This window comes from Falco biarmicus, chromosome 2 (assembly GCF_023638135.1).
Source record: "Falco biarmicus isolate bFalBia1 chromosome 2, bFalBia1.pri, whole genome shotgun sequence".
Lineage (NCBI taxonomy): Eukaryota > Metazoa > Chordata > Aves > Falconiformes > Falconidae > Falco > Falco biarmicus.
In genome coordinates, this window is record NC_079289.1 from 3,657,042 (window position 1) to 3,676,433 (window position 19,392).

At 48.7% G+C, this 19,392-nt stretch overlaps 2 non-coding genes across 2 annotated transcripts; one reads left to right on the top strand and one right to left on the bottom strand.

Moving 5' to 3' along the window:
* Positions 1-10,172: 10,172 nt before the first annotated feature.
* TRNAP-AGG (transfer RNA proline (anticodon AGG)) lies at positions 10,173-10,244 on the top strand. The gene has a single exon. It is a non-coding gene; the product is annotated as a tRNA-Pro (tRNA).
* Positions 10,245-10,429: 185 nt separating this feature from the next.
* On the bottom strand, positions 10,430-10,501 carry TRNAP-UGG (transfer RNA proline (anticodon UGG)). The gene has a single exon. It is a non-coding gene; the product is annotated as a tRNA-Pro (tRNA).
* Between the last annotated feature and the right edge of the window lie 8,891 nt (positions 10,502-19,392).

The following is a 19,392-nucleotide window of genomic DNA, read 5'->3' on the forward strand; positions in this document are numbered from 1 at the left end:
ATACAAAACCCCACAATCCTTAACTTTTACCAGATGTATGTCACTCAAAAGCACCTTGTCCCCCTTGCTCTATATCTTGCTGAATCAGGCCTTTGATCAGCTCTTGGAAAACAAGCCCTCCTCCAGAAAGACTGCATTTTCCCAAAAGCACCACTTCAGTTCATGTGGTTTTCAAGTCTGACAGCAGGTCCAGCACACCAGAAACCACTGGTTCCTGGGGCCAAACTCATCCGTTCAGTGTCTCAGGACTACCACCAGCTCAGACAGCTCTTCAGGCATCTCTTCAAGGAGGAACCAAGGCAAGGACTCAATAAAGCTGAGCACAGCACTGACACAGCTACGTCATGGACAAGGGTGGGGGGCAGTAGCCACCAGCAGGACACATTGCATCACGGGGGAAAGAATGGGAACCGCTGATGTATCAGCTGCCCACGGATTCCCCATCTCTGTAACTGTGGGGGCAAAAAAAGCGCAACGAAAGGGAGTGACACTATTTTGCAGTTATGGTGGGATGGAGCAAGCACACTTCCAGTTCAGCCCACCTTCTTTAGATACATTCTCTAGGCTGGAAATAGACCTTTTCTGTTGCGGTGCCTCTCTCTGTTTTTTTTAACTCCATTCTTTATACTTAAGCATGCAGGTTTAAATGCAACTAAATCAGCGTGAGGTGGATTCTGACAGCATTGGCTGAGCTTTGCTCCTACGGACGCTGCTGCTCTGGGATGGTCTGTATGTCACCCATTGCGCTGATGCAGCTCTGCCCATAAAAGCTGGTGGTGTAGATGTGCTCAAGCTCCAAAAGAGCAGAGCAGATGTCTCGGTGTCTGGGATGCTACAAGGCACCTCTAAGAAAGCTTCCCCGATGCAGTCTGGAGAAAAGGATGTTCCCCTCTAGACCTCTTTATCTCTCCCTATTGCCTAGGGATGGATGAGAAGGAGAAAAGGCTCTTAATTAAAGCAATGCAGCACAAAACCGGGACGCTGTGTCCTCATCTGGAAAGCGGGTGTAATAGCACTTTCCTAGCCTGCGGGGGCACAGTGAGATGCTGTTAAAGACTTTTGCATTGATCAGATACTTCAGCCATGAAGGCTCTCCTGGGAGCTTAAAATTGATGGGATGAGGTATCATGGCTGTACAAACCCCTAATCTATCAAAGCAATAATCTATGGAAGAAAGATACTTTACAACGCACTTACACAGCAGATGGTAAGTGACTTATGATGTATTCCACCTATCATCCGCAGGAAAACAGTATTAATAAAATATGCTGACATGACAGATTAATAGCTCAGAGCTGCGGTCCAGGAGAGGTTAGGACTAGCCTATTCTTCCTCTGGGGTTTTTAACAATAAGGAATTAGGTAAATGTTACAAACTGAAGATTATGTGCAAGCAATATTAAAGCAAGGCTTTGGTCTGGATGGAGACCGTAAAACTGGTATTGTGGGACTCAGTGTTTATTCTGCTGCGGTGACACCACTCTGACTTTGCATGGTTTACAAATAAAACATGGTGCTTTTTTTTTTGCTGCTCGTGCTGCCAACCCATCCCAGGAGCTGAAAAGCCAGATGTGCTCCTCTGGCTCCAGCACCACCTCCAGCAGCACCGGGGGTCTGATCCTTCTCATTCTTTGTATCACCACTGTGATCACTCCCATCCTGAAAAAAAAAACCAACACCAAAAAGAATCATAAAAAGGGTTGAGTTTGGTTTGTTTTTTTTTAACTTTTTGGAAGTGAAACACGAAGTCCTGCTGAAGCTTATCACTGCTGAGCGAATTAGTGGGTTTGATCCTGGTTTAGAAATGGAGATTCTGGGACTGCATTCCCTGCTCCAGCAGTGACTGGAGGGTGTTGCCAAGCCCATGATTTCACCCCATGTCCCTATTCCTTTCCTTGACCTTCCCATCCTCATTCCACTCTCCAGGGCAAAGCCTGAGGGGAGGTGGAGGGAGGGCAGTTATTCACGCCAGCTAATTTCACGGAGCTATAGTAATTGTCTGAGATCCTCTGGCTTTTCCATAGTCAGTAGAGGGAGAGAGGATGCTCCAAAGGGCAATTGGGAGCTTTTTCCATTTCAGACTAGCATAACCACTAGGTCTACAGCATGTTTTTGGAAATGTGGATCTCTGCTTTGTAAAATGCAACAGAAAATCCGGAGTTACTTTTGCATCTGTGATCTCTGAACTTAGACCTCCATCTCACAGATCAGTGGGACTAAGCTGGGTAGAGATGCAGTTCTCACCGCAGCTGCACCAGAAAAAAACACTTCAACATGACAGTATTGGTTCTTTTTTTCTTCTAATACCGAGCTCTTTTGTCAAGGTGACTGTGTCCATGTTGGAGTGACTGACCTATTGTCAATGCAGAAGGGACATGGCTTAGTGGTGGACTTGGTATGGTTAAGGTAATGGTTGGACTTCATGATCTTAAGGGTCTTTTCCAACCTAAATGATTTGAAGGATGGAAGGACAGAAGGATGGGAGGATGGACGGACGGACAGATGGAAGGAAGGAAGGAAAGAAGGAAGGAAGGAAGGAAAGAAGGAAGGAAGGAAGGAAGGAAGGAAGGAAGGAAGGAAGGAAGGAAGGAAGGAAGGAAGGAAAGAAGGAAGGAAGGAAGAAAGGAAGGAAGAAAAGAAGGAAGGAAGGAAGAAAGGAAGAGAAAAGAACAAGAGAAAAGGAAAGAAGGAAAAAAAGAAAGACAGAAAGAGAGAAAGAAGGAAAGAAAGAAAGAAAGAAAGAAAGAAAGAGAAAGAGAAAGAGAAGGAAAGCAAGAAGAAAGCTACCTTTGTTCTTTGCTACATTACATTTAAAACATCACACTAGTAGTAATATATTGGCTTCATTACACAAAGACTGTAAAGTCCAGCTAGCTCATAATTCCACCAATAAAGATCATGATTTGCCAATAAAAATTAGGGCAGCCACTGATCCATAGTCTAGATTTCCTGCCTGGGATGGAATTGTAAAATATGATGATCAAATCTGGTGCAAAACACAGCAAATGTGCAAACTAAGCCAAGCAAAAGTATTCCCCTCTTCTTGCCACTGCCATATGAACCCAGACAGGACCAGGTCCTTCCACAGAACAACCAAAACCACCTACAGCAGCTGCGATGAGGAACCTCATTTTTTAAGTTATATGGAAAGTCTTTGCTCACCATTTTATGTGCAACTTTTTTAGCAACTTAGAAAAAGAGGCACAGAGAGACTTGATTGAAAACTGATGACACAATCTAGCCCTGCTTTTAGCATTTTGGCATGCAGCACAAAAGCATTTCTGAAATCCCTCCAACATCTAGAACTGTACCTGGAATGTTTTTAGGACTAATATTAAAAATACATGGTAGGCTAGAGGCAGGTCTACTCAGGGGAGTGAACATCAAATGAGTTACCTTCCTTTCTGTCTGTAAGCGATAGAAAGACAAGAGTCTTGTGTGATATAGTTTGCCTCTGGGGGAAAAGAAATCTTGAGAAAGCACCGTCAACTTAATTTCAAACTATTTTCTTTGGTGTTTTCTCCAAGAGCCTTAAAAATGCTTGCCATCTCATAAGCACAGTTACGGGTGCTGTTCAGTCAGTTTGCAACCCCACCGCTGAGCCCTGGTCTTCCAGGAACACCTGCCAAATAAAATGTTTGAAAAAAAAATACATGTGGTCTTTACTTAGAAGTCTTGAGGGTATCCAGATCGTAAATTTGTTGTGGAGTGTGTGGCAATGCTTATTTACTCGCAAAAGATTATTTTCTTTGTGGGAGATTTTCAACCTAGTTAGAAAGTCAGAAAGCACTGATCATAGCAAATCCATAATGTACCTCAAAGTAATAGCTGAAGGGACTCATCAAAATTCATCCTCCGAGAAAAAGACACAGAAGACATTCATTTGTGTTGATGAAGATGGCCAGGGGAATAGTAACATCATTGTTAGAGGGGTGCAAATAAAAAGAAAAACTCTGGGCAGATGAAGATCATCTGGATTTGGTGTCTGAAATGGAAGTGAGACTCTGCTGAGCATCGGTGAAAGAGTAGGGCAAGGTACACTGCCCCGAGCAAGAGCAAACAGCCTGTGGTCTCACTACGGCTGCAAGGGTGAAGCTGCCCCTGGGAAGCTTTGGGATGAGGTTTTCTTTCAAGTTGCTAGTTTTATTTGAACTTCAGAGTTGAAGCTTGGGGTGGGACTTGGGAGGGGAGAGCTTTTCATGGTCTTCCTCACCATCACATTTCTCCAAGGGGAGGGTCTGCATCTGCATTGATGTTTCAGTTCCTAACAAACCCAAACCAAAGACCCGCTCCAGGGGAGCACCCACCACACGCTGACCAAGAGCAGGTCCACAGGACCAGGCTATAGTCCAAAAAAATGCCTCTTTGAACTGTGGATGGAAAATCTTCAGCACTTTTGCACTCTGTGTAGCCAGGTGGTGTGGACATAGCCAGATGTCTTCACCCAGGGAGCTGTGGCTAATGTTGGGGTATGGATGAAGACAATACGAAGAGCCACAGAAGCTCCTAGCAGTGGGATTAGTAAATCATGTCTATGCTGCCAAATAACAGAGGCCTAGCGAGTGTCCCTGGCCCAGAGGCCAAGGTGTATGGGCCAGTGGGTGTCCACACCACTCAGGGCTGCCCCTGTCTGGAGCACATCCCCCCTACACCGCACACAGTGCCGGCTTTCCCCCAGCTCCCATGTTGCCCCTCCAGCCCCAAGACATAACAACAGTTTTGTGTGTTTTGGCCAAGTTAATCTGTCTGAAATAATATGCGGGCTGTGCTGCAGACCACCGGAGTGGTTGTTTTCTAGCATGAAACTGATGCTTGAGGGTGTGAAGCCTGCTGGGATAGTGCTATAGGTCTATGCATGGGACAGAAGGGGCCAAAACAGGTTCAGACTCACACTCCTTCCCCACAAGGACTTTTGAGTAAGCTCAAGGGGGGCGAGCCATGTAGACCATCAGGTCTCAAGCTCAACTTCTGATGTCCTCCTGGTCAGCAATGCAGACAAACCCATTTTGCTGGGTCAGCCTTGGTGACCCTGGGCTCATCCCACCGAACATGGGCTGGAGAAGAGACGTCGCCCTTTTGTACCATGCATGTACAATCTCCTTTCTTTGCACCGTAAGAAATTCAGATCCAGCATGACAAATGCATGTCTGGGGGAAGAGTTTGAAGGAAATCCCATATCACCCCTCCACTCATCAAAGTCCTCATTTCTTTGAAAGTGAACCGCAATAAAAGCAATATTAAAACAAAGAGGAGACCAAATCAGTGTCTTTAGTGAGTGCATCACACATTTCTATGCATTGGGCAGGAAACATCTGACCAAACATGTTCATCAGCATGTCCCCTCGATCTGAGGTAGTCATGTCCAGCTTCTCTCATAGTCAGCATAGAGAGGGGGACACTTTGAACAACCTCTTCTCCTAAATGCAGCCATGGAAGAAGACAGATGAACTGCTCTCCAAGAAACTCTCCATCAAACACAGAGGCAGCTCAGGGTACCAAAAGACATCTGGTGGCTGATGCAAGTGAGATGAATCCATGTCCAGAAGGGACCAAGAGCCCTTTCATTTGTCACATTGATGCAAGTACTAGCACTTAAAAATAATTCAGATGCTCAGGACACCCCCCATGGGGATGAAGGTGGGATGGGTGATCTGGTGGAGGGTTTGCAGAAGAAGGGAGTGTTGTACCTGAGATGTGGTGAAGGAGATTCAGCAACAGTGGAAACATGCAGGGTTAAACCAGCATCTCTATGCAAAGAGGAATGCACTGGATTAGACAGCAAAACATTTCCAGCATCTGGGAGCCACAAACAAGCCCCAGGAAGAAAAGATGTGGCAACTGCACTATTTAGTTAGGAAGAATAACATAGCCCTCTCCTGTCAGCAGGAGCCATAAACCTCTCTTTGTGGGCATGGGTGAAAGGCAGGTCCCGTGACACCAGCATGCAACCCACCATGCACGGCCAGTTGGGATATCCCAGCCTCTTGCCAATGGCATTTTTGCAGCAGTGATGGCCCAGGAAAGCAAATCGACCCCGCTTGCAAACTCACTGACCTCTGAAAAGCAAGCGTTGGCTGCCAGGGTGTGATGCTCTGGGGCACGTGTTTGCAGGATCCAGCCCCAGCGGTGGAGCAAAACACAGCGAAAGGCACGTAATTAACTTCAGATGTACCTGTCAAGATGTCACGGACACAGACCCAGAGAGGAGCAGCGTGTTATTTGTTTCTCATAATGTAACAATTATCTTGTTGTAAGAGGGGCTCTCTCCCGCGCTCCCTCTCTGCCTCTTGTTTTCCTTCCACATTCATTCACACATTATTTAACTTTTGACTTGGACACAGCAGGTAAAAGCATTTAACAGCTTGGCTGCTTGTTCAGACGGAGCTGGGAAGGGGAGGGGGGCAGCAGACAGCAATTTTTTGCATTAAATTTTCGAGTTTTCAGCACTGCGTTTTTCTAAAGGGGGGGGGGGGGGGAGAAGGAAAGGGAAAGAAAGGGGGGGGGGGAGGGAGGAATGGCATTCCACAAAGACCGAGTCACATTTTCCAGCATTATAACATGCTCTCCACTGTCCCCAGCCTTCACTGGGAGACGCATTCCCGCTCCACAGCGGAGAAAAGGTCAGTGGTAAAAATTTCGCAGGAACTCCATCATTGTCCTCGCGGGACATGTTCATCAGGAGGAGAGAGCCGGGCGTCTCGCTCTGTCGACAGAAATCCACATCACAAAACGTATTATTGGGGGGAGGTGGGGAAGGGGGACCCACGGCCAGAGAGCCCATGACTTCATTTCACAGGGGTTGCCACCGCGGGATTATTTCCCCCAGCTCACTGGATACCCGCCGAGGTGTACAGCAGTGCGGTGGGGATGGACAGACGGATGTTTTGTTGAACAAATGATAAAGGCAGGAGAGACTAAACAAGGCGGATGTGATTTGAAGTGCTGGAAAATCCTCTGCCCCAGGGGAAAATTGACTTTTAGTTTATGTAAAGAAAGGTATAACTCTGCGCTGCTGCCAGGTACGTATCCATCTGAGCTTGCACAGAGCAGTTCTAGCAGCCAACGGGATATAACAGCATTTGCCCAGTGGTAGTTACTAAACGGAGTGAGATTTTTAATGGGGAGTGAAGCTGATCATTGCAATAATAACTCAATCTCCTGGATTCACCCCAAAATGAGAGTGGATGCTGGAGCGGTTGGTTTTCGCCAGGAAAGACACATGGATGTAGGGCGAGGGAAGGGGCTGGTACCCAAGAAACACTAGGCGCATCCTCCCCAAAGTGGGTTGCTGCTGACAGTTAAAATGCCTCTTCCCCTGGCAGCTGATGCACTCCAGGGAACTCCTCCACTTCCAAGAGATAAAAGCCTCAGAGGACTGTTTATAAAAAGGGTAATTATTAAAATCAGTGTGCGAATTGATTGTGTTTCTCTTTTGTCATGCATGCACATACAGACAGGACACAGGCAAGTTTGTACCCTTCGAAAAGCATCCCCACAAACAGGAGCACAGTGAAATCCAGTACTCTCCAAACAGCATGGTTTGTCACTTTTTTTCCCTCCAAACACAACACAAAGGTTTGATTGTGCTTGAGAAAAGGACAAAATGCTGGGAGCTGCACTGGAACCCCATACCCAGATGACTTTGAAGTGTATTTGAGTTTTAAAATATTGCTTCTGAGCTAGAGGTTTAATTTTTCTGGCATTAAGTTGCTGATTAGTTTTGCTTTGTGTTGTGGTGTTTTGTTTTTTTTTTTTTTTTAAAAGAGTCACCAACCTCAAACCCAAAGTCGCTTTTAGCTTCTTTTTCATGTGGCTGAATCCTTCCCATCTTCCCCAAACTGTATCACACTGATCGCATCAAACAAGCCATTCTCTGTGGGTCAGGGCTATATGTATCACCCCAGTTACAAGACCACATATGAGGCATCAATATTTACATGACACTGTTTACCCAGGCAGTATGGGCACAATTAATTTATCTGAAGTGAGAAGGCCTCACTGTGCTCCCTGTAACGTTTCCTCTCTTTTCTGCAAAATTAGGAGTGAATGTGCATGGCACAGCAACATGTGGACAACCCCTGCTATCCGTACAGCCAGGGGGAGGATGGGATGGAGCGCAGCCCTGCCAAGGAGGTGTGGGGGTGCTGGTGGATGAAAAGCTGGACATGACCCGGCAATGTGCGCTCACACCCAGAAAGCCGCCCGTGCCCTGGCTGCATCCCCAGCAGCGTGGCCGGCAGGGCGGGGGAGGGGGCTCTGCCCCTCTGCTCCCCTCTGCTGAGACCCCCCCACAGCGCTGCGTCCAGCTCGGGGGTCCTCAGCATCAGAAGGACACGGACCTGTCGGAGGCCACGGAGCTGGTCAGAGGGCTGGAGCCCCTCTGCTGTGGGGACAGGCTGGGAGAGCTGGGGCTGTGCAGCCTGGGGAGGAGAAGGCTGCGGGGAGACCTTAGAGCAGCTCCCAGTGCCTGGAGGGGCCGAAAAGAAAGATGGGGACAGACTTTTCAGTAGGGCCTACAGCGACAGCACAAGGGGGAATGGTTTTAAACTAAAAGAGGGGAGATCAGACTAGATAAAATGATAAAAAGTTTTACTGTGAGGGCGGCGAGGCGCTGGCCCAGGCTGCCCAGAGCAGCTGTGGGTGCCCCATCCCTGGCAGGCCTCAAGGCCAGGCTGGAGGGGGCTGGGAGCAGCCTGGGCTGGGGGGAGGGGGGCCTGCTCATTGCAGGAGGGTTGGACTAGGTGACCTTTAAAGGTCCCTTCCAACCCAAAGCACTCTATGAGTCTGTCATTTTATGTTATATTACACCATGCATGCGTTCATTGCACCCATGCACGTGTTCACCCAGACTGCTGCCTCCAAAAAAAATGCCTTGGCATGAATCTCTCTTACAGCTCGCACCCTACAGGTCTGCTGAAATTTTCAGTGAGTGTCTAAAGGGCTTCAATTTTGCATTTACTGGGGTTTCATCCTACTCCTCTAGCCATCAGTCATAAAACACTCAAACCCAGGGTTAATATGCAAGCTGTAAATATTTCGCAGTGTGGCAAAACTCCCCTGGAGGGGGCAATATCAAGCATTCATTTTCCATGCATCCCTACAACTTGTGCTATGGGTCTGGCACAGGCAGTCGGTGCCATTCCAGTTTGCATGCTTTCCATGAAGCAAAGACCTTGAAAAAACGTGGGAAATTGCAATTGCTCTGGGTGGCCCCAGAGGCTCAAGGCCACTGGGAACAGAGCACTGAAATTTGCCTTTGGGGATGACCTGCCTGTGGTCAGCAGGGCCCAAGGAATCATAGAATTACAGAATCATTTAGGTTGGAAAAGACCTTTGAGATCACGAGGTCCAACCGTTAACGCAGCACTGCCATGTCCATCAGTAGACCATGTCCCTCAGTGCCGTATCTATGTGTCTTTTAAACACTCCCAGGGATGGTGGCTCCACCACGTCCCTGGGCAGCCTGTTCCAGTGCTTCACAACCCTTTGGGGGAAGAAGTTTTTCCCAATCTCCAATCTAAACCTCCCCTGGTGCAACTTGAGGCCGTTTCCTCTTGTCCTGTCACTTGTTTTCTGGGAAAAGAGACCGACCGACCCTCCCACCACCATCCCTGCAGACTCCTTCCAGGCAGTTGTAGGGACTGAGAAGGTCCCCCTGAGCCTCCTTGTGTCCGGGCTGCCCCCCCACCCCCCCACGCCCCCCCCCGCTGCAACAGCACAGGCAGTGCCCACTGCAGGAGCGAGTGGCTCAGGGCTGGGTGCCAGGGGAAAAGGTGCCTGCAGAGGTGGGTACCAGGGGAGCAAGTCGGGGGGGTGGGGGGGCGAGTGCAAGGGGCTCATCCCTACAGGGGCGCGTGCAAAGGGGTGACGTGGTTGCAGGGGTGGGTGCACGGGGAGCAAGTGCCTGCAGAAGCGGGTGCCAGCAGCAGCAGTGGGTGCGGGGGGAGTGCAGCGGGATCGAGTGGCTGTAGGCGGAGTGCAGGGGCGGCTGCAGGGGGTTCAGGTAGCTGCCGGGTGCGGGCGGGTGCACGGGGGGAAAGCGGGGGAGGGGGAGGGGCGAGGGGAGCGCTTGGCCGCGTGGGGAATACAGCGGTGCTGCCGGCGGAGTGGCGCGGGGGCGTGACGTCAGCAGGCTGTGGGTACAAGACAGTCGGGGCAGCGGTTTATCGTGTCGGCTCGTTGGTCTAGGGGTATGATTCTCGCTTAGGGTGCGAGAGGTCCCGGGTTCAAATCCCGGACGAGCCCTTGTTTTTTCGCCCGCGCACACAGTCAGTGGGGGAGGCTTGCGTCTTGGGTGGTTTTTTTTTAGCACCTCGACCCTGTTTGGACGAGTCACACACGCGCCCACCCCGTCATCATAAAGGAAAAGCCACCCACCACCAGAACGTGCGTGGGAAGGGAACAAGAAGACAGGGAGAAAAGTAGAAATAGGGCTCGTCCGGGATTTGAACCCGGGACCTCTCGGACCCAAACCGAGAATCATACCCCTAGACCAACGAGCCGCCTGCATAATGGTTTCCTAGAATTACCCTATCAGGGGAGTCCCACCGGCACTGTTGCCGGATAGCGACCTGCAGGTCTGCGTCTCCTGCATGTAAAATTACCGAATCAGAGTGCTTTGGGTTGGAAGGGACGCTAAAGACCACCCAGTCCAACCCCCTGACCCGGGCAGGGCACCCTCCCCCCAGCCCAGGCTGCTCCCAGCCCCCTCCAGCCTGGCCTTGAGCCCTGCCAGGGATGGGGCACCCACAGCTGCTCTGGGCAGCCTGGGCCAGCGCCTCGCCGCCCTCACGGGGAAGGGTTTCTTCCTCATGTCCAACCTAAATCTCCCCTCTCTCAGCTTCAAGCCATTCCCCCCTGTCCCACCACTCCCTGCCCTTGCCCAAAGCCCCTCCCCAGCTTTCCTGTCGGCCCCTCCAGGCACTGGGAGCTGCTCTAAGGTCTCCCCGCAGCCTTCTCCTCCCCAGGCTGCACAGCCCCAGCTCTCCCAGCCTGTCCCCACAGCAGAGGGGCTCCAGCCCTCTGACCAGCTCCGTGGCCTCCGACGGGCCCGCTCCGACAGGTCCGTGTCCTTCTGATGCTGAGGACCCCCGAGCTGGACGCAGCGCTGTGGGGGGGTCTCAGCAGAGGGGAGCAGAGGGGTAGAACCCCCTCCCCCGCCCTGCTGGCCACATCATGTTTGCATGGGATCGGAAAAGACCAGAACTGTTTTTCCTTTTCATTTCAGGAGGAAAAGGAGGGACAACAGTTCCCCGAGAGCTAGTTTAATACAGTTTCACATTGGAAAACATAGATTTTTTTATCTGCCAAGGCTCTGCTTCTGAAGCTGTTCTGGAATAGGCATCACTTTCCTGAAAATGAAATTTTGCAGATGTCAAATTCCCCTGAACTGTTTCCCTTGTTTCCCAGCACGCTGCAGGAAACAATCCTGCATTGTCACGGGGCCCAACAGAGCTGCCACCCGCCTGCACCTGCTGCTATTCACACAGGGCCAGCAGCAAATCAGATAAAAGGGATTTTAAGTTTTGTTATAATAAAAGAAAGAAAACGCACGCATCCTGGCAGATATCAATTAGACATCTATTTGGTGCCATAAAGTCAGGCTCTGCTTCTGCAAGGACTTGCCCGTGTGTTACACTTGTGTGCTAGAAGCAGCCCCATTGCAATGGGGCTTGTTGGGTCATATAGTTTGGTATTTAGGATATAAATCAACAATCTGGCTTTTTTGTTTTGTTTTTCAGTCTTCTCCTAACATGGGGAAACAGTGAATGCTTCATTTCCTAACATGGATCCTGTGCTGCACTAACTAACCATCTCATGGACCTCCAGAGGATGCTCTGCCTGCTCACTGCCCAAGCATCTAACTCTATCCTTGGGCTCACAGAGGGTCTCGCTGTGCTGCGGTCCTCAGTGGGAGATGGCTGCAAAGTCCTTGGTGGCAGAGGTATGGCTCTGCCAACAGCAATGCTCCTCCACAATGTGCCCCTAAGCTATTAGGACTGAAGATAGTTGTTACTAACTCAAATTTGGAGCAGCTTGCACCATTTGGGCTTTGTTGGGTGCTTTCCATCAAGACCTGGTGGTTAGAGACCCCTGTGTCAACTGTACTGGCTGACCATGGTGATTCTTCTTGGTGGCTTCTCAGCAGCCTTCAGATTTCCGTGGCAAAGGGGACTTCTGCAGCCTGTAGCAATGCCCCAAGGGGTGCCATGGGGTGCCTGATGCTCTGCGGTGAGCATGTGGGGCTGGCAGCCAGCGCGCTTGCACATAGAACAAAAGTCGCCTTGTGCAGGGGGTGCGAGCCAAGCTGAGCCTGGCTGCTCAGAAGGTCCTTGGTTTTGCTCATGAAATGTTGTGATGGGGAAGAAAGAGCCGGCCACAGCAGGGCAGGCAGTTCCCTTTAAAAAGACAGCACTGTGTGTAATAAATAAAGCTGCTTGAGGTTAGCGGCCGGGTCCCTTTTTGTGTGTGTGTGTGTTTGTTTTGATACACAGCGGTGAAACGCAGTCCTTGTGGGGTCCTGTTTTCCTGTTGGAGCATGCTGTCAGCTAGAGATGAGACAGCAGAGGAGGAATAGTTGAAATCCTGTGTTTGTTTGCTTTAAAAAGCCACTTAAAATTAGCTCAGTGAGTATAGTCTCGCACAGATTGCTCCAAAAATTAATAAATCAGGCTATGTGCAAGGAAACTGGATAATGCAGACGAGGTCCCTTCACTGCATGCCAGACCCCAGTCTCATTTACATGGGGAGCCATTGGCTCTCCCAGGGTGTCTCTGGTTTTGCACCACTGGATGGAGAAAAGAAACCTGGAATAGCCCCTGCTGCTGTCTCAGAGTTCAAAATTACAGAGCGCGTTGTCTTCACACTTGTGATTTGAGTGGGATGTGGAAAGGAAAGATGCAGGTTTTGTAGAAATGGCCACGGCGTCAGATCATAAAGCTCTGTTGTGGGGCGGTGACCAGGTAGGAGAACCTCAAATGTGCGAAGGACACTTTGTCCAGGTACTGCCCAGCACCACGGTTGCATCTTCAGCTCTGGGGATGTCAAGCACCTGGATGTCACACGAGCTGGTGGCACAGCAGGTATCAGCACCACTGGATGGCCCAAGGGGAACTGTGTGGCCAAGATCCCCAGCTGCCTGGACACAGAGGCAGATTCTTCTGAAAGAGGGTGATGCAAACCTGCAGACACCTGGGGCTGGCAGGCAATGCACCTGAAGAAGCAAATCCTGGTTGGGGCTGGAGCTCAGGACATGCAAGGAGAGGCTGAGAGCTGGGTGGGTGCAGTGGGAGAAAAGGCAAAGGGGGGTTTGTCTCTCTGCAGCTCCCTGCTGGGATGTTGCAGAGGAGACAGAGATGGGCTGTCCTCGGAGGTACTCAGTGATGGGACAAGATGTAACATGGGAAATTGTAATAGGTCATCCCAGACTCCTGAGGAATGAACTTTTCTGAGGTACCGCTATCACATTTATTTCTAATGAGCATTTGACATTGCAGTTTCCCCAAGCCCCCAGTAAGGCTAAGGAGCATGTTGGAGATTGGCACTCCGTTTTCTCTGACATAGAGGAGCATCCAACCTGAATGAGGTACCTAATTTTGAATAGTAGCTGCGCTGGAGCTTCTCCCTAACCCACGGGAAAAGACATCTGCAGTGAATTCTGAATCACTTGTTGAAGATTTCTCCAGTGGCCACAGAGAGATCCTGGAGCAGCTACAGCCGTAACCAAGGAAGTCACATCTTGTTCAGAGGTGACAAATCCAGGCCTGGCGTTCTTTTGCTGTGACTACTAAATAAGAGGGTCAGGTCCTCCTTGTTGGCCCCAAGGCTCCTACAAACTGATCTGACTTTGTGTTATTGAAAGTTATTTATCAGCTTAGTGTCTTGGCCTTCCCAGATGCTGCTGGAAACAAGAGAAAAATACCAGCCCTGAAAACCTATGATCTGAACATTGACTGAAAGCATGTTACAGATGCCTCTTGGGCTGGCATTGAAACCTGGCTTTGCCTTCCAGAAAAGCTTGAGGGCAGCTACTTCCATGGTGAAACTCTAGTTCTCCATCCAACAAGGAAACTGTTCCATGGGAAAAAAGGCATTTCCAATGCCAGGAAACTGGGTAAGTTCTTGTGTGTATTCACCTTTTACCACCCAGGCTGGTACTACTACAACAGCAAAAACCAGCATTGGACAACCCCCTTTCATGAATTGCATGGCCAGCTACTACTTTTAACCTGATCTACTGCTTGCTCTGTTTCACTTGACATGTTTGTCCCACTGGTAATCTGTCGTTTTACTGCTTTGAGGATAATCTCATATTCTATTGCTTGCTGAGGTAGTTTGCTAATTTCATAAACAAGATATTGCTCTTCTTTATTGCTCTTCCTGTTTTTTTTAATGATGATCTACCACTTTTATAAATGATCTGCTGCATTTCCAGACATTCAGCAGCCCACCTAAAGCCATGGCTTCCAGAGGACTGTTGGCCATTAGATGGCCAGATATGCATGTGCTGTCAATCTGATATATCCAGGATGAGTTAGGCTAATGCTCAGTCGTGCAAATATTTCTTATATAAAGATCCTAGCCAAGTCAAGACACTGTTTGGAGGTCTGGCTGGCCCATCACAGTGTGGGAGTTGAAGAATGAGAGATTAAGCGTTTCCCATGGTCTCGTGGGACCACACTCCCTGCTTGACCCACATCCTCCAACATTTAGGTCTCCAAACCTTTGACTCTGTGATGACCAGCAGAGACCCTAGGAGCAGCCAGCCTAGACAGCAGCCTGGCTCACTGAGGACATGTGGAGGCCAACCATATGCTATGTCAGGGCGTGCAGGTCTGATTAATGTCAGAGTCCAAATCCTGAAGGATAAGGAAAATATATTCATACAGTGCTGTTTAAATCATACTTCATTTTTCAATAGTAGACAGGGAGGCTACAGGGAGGGGGACTGGGAAACACAGAGGTTAAGTGACATACCCCAAGCTGCAGAGCTGTGCAGGATCGACATTTCCAAACCTGCAGACCAGTCGCTTGATTATTGGGCCTCAATTTAATTAGCTAGTGTGTTTTTATTTAAGAATGGCAGTGCATTACATTTACTTGTAATTCATGGACCCCACCCCACTGTGTGCAGATACAGATCAAAGAGATGGCTCCTGCTCACAGCCTCGCTACTGGAAATGGTTTCTTTTCATGCCTTAAATTTGAGAACATCAACAGTATCTAAAACATTCATCAAATGATTTCTTTTCTACTTAAAAGCAGACTCCCTTCAAATAATTTCCTCCTTCTTTGGTGCAGGTTTCTGCACTATGAAGGCTCCATGCAGAGCCCTCAGAAATAAATCAGATCCCAAGCGTTCAGCCCCGTTGCTCGTTTTGCAGATCTGTGTTTTGCAAGCAGACTGTTTTCATGTGCAAACAGCTGCCTGCTCACAAACGTTAGCAAAATAAAAGTCATTTCTGAAATCACTGGCCACCAAATCCCTGCCTAAGCTTGGAGTAATTAAACATGGGTTATCATAACAACATGAAGGTTCATGATGCCCTGTGTAATATCTTTACAGGTTCTGCCACGACAGTGTCAGATTTGAAGGTAATTGCTGCCCAGGCTTGTTTTGATCACCGTTCCCTGTCTCCTAACCTGGGAACACAATTGGGTTGTTGTTCTTGACTTAAGGGAGCTTGATCAGATTCAGTAAAAGGGTGCTGAGAAGAAAATTAGGTGTATGACTAATAGTAATGCTCACTGAGCTCACATAGTACTTGGGCAACACTTACCGCAGAGAGGAGACCAGATTACCTGGTGGATGAGCTATTTATACCACGAGCACTCAGCCCGATGGTCCCCTTTCATCATTGCTCTCTTCAACTTTCCTTTGTCTGCAGAAAGCAAGGGCTCTTCTGCAACCAAGATCTTTCCCAGTAGACAGTTTGGAAGTAGCTGCTCCATTTTAGGGCTCTTTAGGCGTATACATTATTGCATCGACCCTTACAGATGTAGCCATCGGGGGCAAAAGCAAAAGGCCAGTTTATCATCAACTGGACTTTTGCAGGTAGGTTGCTTCTGTAGAGCCATAGAATTGTAGAGTGGTTTGGGTTGGATATGGCCTTTAAAGGTCATCTAGTCCAGTCCCCCTGCCATGGGCAGGGACATCTTCAGCCAGATCAGTTTGCTCAGAGCCCCATCCAACCTGACCTCTAATGTTTCCAGGGATGGGGCATCTACCGCCTCTCTGGGCAACCTGTGCCAGTGCCTCACCACCCTCAGCGTAAAACATTTCTTCCTTATATCTGAAGTCTTGAACCTCCCCTCTTTTAGTTTAAAACCATTCCCCTTTGTCCTGTCGCTACAGGCCCTACTAAAAAGCCTGTCCTCTCCTGCCTGCTGTGACTGTTAGTAGATACTGAGTAGTGATGGGCCTGGGAGGCATAGGGTAGGACAACAGTTGAGTAGCTTTACAGGCAGTCTTTTCTGCAGGGCTGACTCACATGGTCCCAAAAGAGGGGGTCTGTGGAGGAAACACCCCAAGCACTGGGGCAGGATGTCTGGTTTGGGTCTCACTGCCTGATAAGAATAGATGGGAGGGATATGACAGCCCTGGGTTATCATGTCCTTTGTCTCAAGATCTACATCTCAGCTGCCACTTGATGCTCGTTTGATCGGTGGGAGCCAGGCTGAAGGGCTGCCCAACACCTCCCTTCTTCAAACTGTCCTTTCTGTGCCTTTAGCACATGCAGGGTGAGGAACAAACCAGCTGGACACCCCAAACGTCCATGTAACAAATTCGTGCAGTTATCCAAGGATGTGGCTCAACATTGATGTTGATTGGGGGCCTGCAGAGTGGTTGTGATGGATTCAGTGAGGGCACAAGCTGGTCTGCAGGACAGCACGGTGCACACCCTCCCATACCATGGCGAACGTGAGCCAGCTCTGCTCTCTCTAATTAAGTGGCATGATTTCACCTCCCATTACCTCACACTTACCACAGGGTAAGAGCATGGATGTGGGCAGAATGACACACTGCAACTTCACACCCTTGCCTCAGTGACTTGCTCCTGTGTCTGTAGCTTTTTGTATTTATATTCCCCAACAGAAGCTGGCTAAACCACTGCTATGTCCATACATACGCACACACACAGATGCACATACACCAAGTTTTATAGGTTTGGCAGAAATGATCCTACGCGGCATGTTGCACAACCTCTACAAAAGGCAAGATCAGAGATTTCCAGCCTGACTTAAACTATTCTGGATGTATCACAGAGGAAGGAAAGACCGATCGGTATTTCAAAATGCAAGTGCTGTGCTTCAGGGAAAAATCAAATTGATGCCCTAGATAGGAAGCATGGCATTAATGGGATTTTTTTTTTTTGCTGGTAAGGCGCCTTTATCCTGATATGAGTCCCAGATATTAGCCCAAAGAATTACAAGGGGGAAAAAACGATGCTAATCCTGTGTATCAGCAGTGTCTAACCTGCCAAGCATAAATATTCATGTAATCAGCTTGCAGTTACCTGGTAACCACAACAAAGCACACACAGAAAATGTAATTACAGGGGCTCCGTAAACTCATCTTAAATTATCACCTATAGCCAGGCACATATTATTAGATATTAGATTCTCCCTTAGATCAGAATCTCATGTTCCTCATGTCTAATTTGAAATAACTATCTCCTTATTGGCAAGCGACGAAATCTAAATGGAGTCATGTAAATCCTCCTTCACAGCTCAATTAAGGAAATGTGATTACGGATCTGGAAGCAGATGCAGATATTACTGGGGAAGGGATGATGGCAGGAGCCTACAGGAAGCAGTCGATGCTTTCCAGGGGTCATTTGTAGGGGAACCCGTAGGAACAGAGTTTCTATTGTTATACGCTTCAGAGTATGTGGGGCGGAGAGGGGGTGAGAGACCGGATTCCCATTTTTAAGTGCTTTGGAGGTTTCCAGAAGGAGTCAGGTTCCATTGTTGCGTTTTAAATGTACTCTAAGCTCACTGGGAACAATATACATTTTCACCGCTTTCCCCTCTGTGTCCTTCCCTCTCATGATGAGGTTCACACTCTTTGGTTGTCCAACAACTGCCATTGATCTTTATTCCATGTTGGAAGGGGTGTGAGGAGATGAGGTTGAGATGTTATTTTATGCGCTTATCCCAGCAAAAGACAAAAGAGATGTAGAGAGATGTCCTAGGAGCAGTATGAACACAACAGGCAGGAGAACAGGTGCTTTGTGCTTTTGCAGCCCTCTCTGCATGCACCTCAGCTATTTTAGGGAGGGCCGTCTGTCAGATGGACCATGAAACTTCCTGGGCGAAGGGTCCCTTTTGCCTAGAGGACACAGTTGGGATGACAACACATGTGGCATCCCTGGGATGGCTCAGTGTCCTTGGCACAGCTGATGAAGTGGTTGAAGGAGCAGCAAGCACAAATGCGTGGATGCGCCAGCCTTCACCAGAAATGGTCAGGTCTCCTCACCAAGCTGGATGAGTCTGGGGACCAAGACATCCTTCTCCAAACCCCAAAGAGAAGATGTTAAAGTCACAGGCAGCAGCTGTAAGGAGGGAGGGTGGAATCGGGGGCTCAGAGGACGGCAGATGCAAGAACACATCCTGCCGCATGCACCCAGGAGCACGAGTAATCATTCCTGCAGGGAAGGCACATTATGGCAGAAGCCAGCACAAAATAAACACGGAAACAGGGATGTATCTGCAAACACTATCAGCTAACAGACTGAAATCAGGGACAGACACTGATCCCTGGTTCTCTGTAGTGACCCAGAGAGTGCTGACTTATACAAAGTCTCTGATCTGTTGAGTGATGGTTCTGCCCCAGCTGCCTGCCCATTTGCTGCCCTTGGTTTTGTTGCTCCATCCCAAGCTGCTTGCTCCTAAAGGAAGAAAGCAGCCAGAAACCAGGTTTTCTCTCCAATGCATTTATCAGTGTGTTTATGGTGGAAATTAGAAGTGACTGAGAACTTGCTGTTCTGCTCTGGAAGGAGTCTTTGATTTTGGTAGCTTCCACCCCACAACATCTGAACATGCAAACACACAGAAAAAATGCATCAAAAAAAAAAAAAAACTGAACCACCATAAAAGACTGAGTTCAAGAAAATCACCCAGTTTCATTTGAAATCCAACTTTTTACAAGTCCTTAATGTTTTCTTGTATGAAAACAGCTCTTGCACCATAAAAAGTGGTGCAAAACCAAGGTCAAATCATTCCATTCTGTGAAGGTGCAGACACATGGACCCTGGGCATCGTCTGAATGGGCCTGCTCAGTTTTAACACAGTGTTTTTCTGAAGTCAGGACTCTGAAAGTTTTCATTTCAGTGAAAACTACACTTCCTTTGGTTGGGAAAATAAAAATTTTGACCATAACTTTATGATTACT